A 3,294-nucleotide genomic window follows, 5' to 3' on the forward strand; every position below is an offset into this window, starting at 1 on the left:
AGTGTTTTTGCAACAACAGCTGGAAGCCTTTGCGGTTTGGTGTAGTTTAAACCATATGTCCCTAAATCAAATGTATCGAAGTGCTCTGTTTTATCGTTCAGCCGTAAGAAAAGCATGTTTCACTTCGACTATGCTTTGGGCGGTGTCAAGTTGAAACGTGAATCGACTGTTAAGGATCTGGGAGTATTGCTGGACTCTAAATTGACATTTAAGGACCATGTTGCCTATGTTGTGGCCAAAGCTTCATCTCAACTCGGTTTCCTTTTCCGATTTGCCAAGTCGTTTAAGGACATCTACTGCTTGAAGTCGTTGTATTGCTCTATTGTGCGTCCCATACTGGAATATTCGGCAGTCGTCTGGGCCCCGTACTACGCCAACGAGATTCAGCGCATAGAAAGTGTACAGCGGAAGTTTGTTCGTTTTGCGCTACGCCACCTTAGATGGAGAAACCCTATTGTTTTGCCTAGCTACGTGAGCCGCTGTCAGCTTATCAACTTGGAGCCTCTGAGTGCGAGACGCAATGTAGCCAAAGCATGTTTTGTAGGAGATTTACTGCAAGCCAACATCGATTGCCCCGCTCTGCTTGGTATGCTACAAATCAACACACGCCGCCGTAGTCTTCGATCACATCCGTTTCTCAACCTACCGCCAGCGAGGACCAACTACAGCCAACATGAGCCGATTCGTGATATGTCCCGTTTGTTTAACACATGCTATTTTGTATTTGATTTTAATGTGTCCCGTGATGTAAATAAGCGTAGTTTTAAGCGTGTATTTTGTTAGCTTTTATGTAATGTCATAGGCGTTGTATTCGGGTGTCATTGGGGTAAATATTTTACCTGTTGACTTAATATGTAAATAAATAAATAAATAAATAAATAAATAAATAAATATTCCCAAATCCTGGCGGGATATTACTGTAAAGTTTATTCCGAAAGTGGGACGTGCGTCTTATGAAGAAACAAAGAGTTTCAGACCTATTAGTTTGACCTTTTTCTTCTGAAATGCTTAGAACGCATTGTCGATCATCACATCCGTGATGTTCATCTGGCCAATGTGCCTCTTCATGTGAACCAACATGCTTATCAATGTGGAAAGCCCACTGTGACTCTTTTACACAAAGTTGTTATCGAGTTGATATCGAAAAGGCATTCACTCAAAAGCAATCCTGATTGGGTGTTTTCTTAGATATCGAGGGTGCCTTTGACAACGTGCCTTTCGATGCCATATTGGAAGCCGCACGGGGTCATGGTATATCTCCAATGATTTCCAATTGGATTCACCAAATGCTCAAAACCGACATCTCTTATCGACATTGCGTGAAGCGGCAATTAGGAAATTGAGTGGTTGTGGATGCCCCCAAGGGGGAGTCTTATCACCACTTACACGCAAAAAAAAATCCGTTCCGATATACGTGCACTCCCAATCACGGCAACGAGAACAAACGTGAACTATGCATAGCAACCATAACAACAACAAGAAATGTACACCGTGAACTAGATTTCACGTTTTCTTGAACGCCCATACTGACAGCTGGAACTAGTTCCAGTTCACGGTGTATATTTGGTTGTTCTCATATTTGCGTTTGTTTGTTCACGTTTATCAGAACGGTTTTCTGAGCGTGTATGTGGAATCTCGTAGCAGATACGCTATTGAGACAACTCAATAATAGCGGTTTTCCTAATTATGGTTTTATCGACAACTATCTAACATTGTTAGTTGGTATGTGCATCAGCACCCTTTTTCGACCTGATGCAAAGCGCCCGCCGTTCAGGTAGTTGAGGGTTCGTGTCGCCAATATGGCCTTTCGGTTAATCCGAGTAAAACATCTATTCTTCTTTTTACAGAAATGCGAAACCGTAATGGCGTTCGACCTTTGCGTCTCTTTGATTCTGAAATCGATGTGACTGAACAGGTAAAGTACGGTGGAGTTATTCTTAATTCCAAGCTTTTCTGGACATTTAACATTGAGTTCAGAGTCAAGAAAGCTTGTATGGCCTTTGGACAATGCCGGCGTACCTTTGGTATGACTTGGGGCCTAGAACCCAAGTATATCAAATGGATTTACACAAAGTTGTTCGACCAATACTGTTCTATGGATGTCTTGTGTGGTGGAAGAAGGGCGAAGTAAGAACGATCCAATCCAAGGATTTTGCTTAATGGAGATGTCTGGAGTGTTCTCTTCATCTCCCTCGGCAGCGCTAGAAGTTCCCTTTGATGTTGCCCCACTACACATTCATCTCAAACAAGAAGCAGTTTCTTGCACTTACCGTCTACGAGGACTCGGTCTACTAGAGGAATCTCTTGTGCATAAATCGCAGATCAGCACACACCTCGTTGGTTCCACTTTTGGTGAATTGGGACAAAGTTGTCCTTGCTCCAAGTGATCTTACAATTGCTTGTAATTTTCCATATAGGACCTTTTCCACGGGAAGAAGAAAAGAGAAGTTTTTCAGACGGCATCATATGTTATAATTTAAATTCGGTTATTCAAATTGTACTACTTTAGTGGCGCAGAAGTTTAAAGTTATAAAGATTTTTTTTCACAAAGCAATTATTTTTTTATATTGTGCAGTTTGATAATACTTATGGTGCATTTATCTCTTTCTATGGTGCAATACTATTTTTTTAAGGTGCAATTTGATTTTTAATGGAACAATTTCCGATTATTGTGGGTACATTTTCCATTCTTTATGGAGCATTTGCATTTCTTTATGGAGCATTTGTTTTTTATTATGTATTTGAGTATTATTTATTGATGCAAAGTTTTACTTTAAATGAGAAAATTTTACGTTTTACCGGAAGATTTTCTATAAAGTATGGAACGTTTTCAATTATTAATCGGTAACATTGCACATTTTTGTGGAACATATGTTCATTCTTTATGGAGCGATTTTTGTTTTTCTATAGAGCATTTGAAATTTGCTAAGGCTGCAATAACATTTTGCCATCTGTAGTCCATGATTGTGTCTTACTTATTGAAAAAATCAAAGACCTGCACTACAACTAGCACGTACTATCGTAGTCCCCTACAGCCAAAAATTCTGGCGTTCGTTTTAAATAGGTCCTATCAACATAGGAATCACAGAAAACATACGACCTATTCAAATCGAATGCCAGAATTAGAAGCTGCCAACGTCCCGTTCGTATTCACTCCAGGTAATAGATAACCGCCATAACTGCTCCCCATGCAAAACACGCTGTCAACAACGGAAGCCTCAACGACGATTCCGAGGCATGCGCATGCCAAACGATAAGTCCGCTAGGATTGTATCGATTACGGGGAAGCTTTTT

Source organism: Aedes albopictus, chromosome 3 (genome assembly GCF_035046485.1).
Source record: "Aedes albopictus strain Foshan chromosome 3, AalbF5, whole genome shotgun sequence".
In the NCBI taxonomy this organism is placed as follows: domain Eukaryota; kingdom Metazoa; phylum Arthropoda; class Insecta; order Diptera; family Culicidae; genus Aedes; species Aedes albopictus.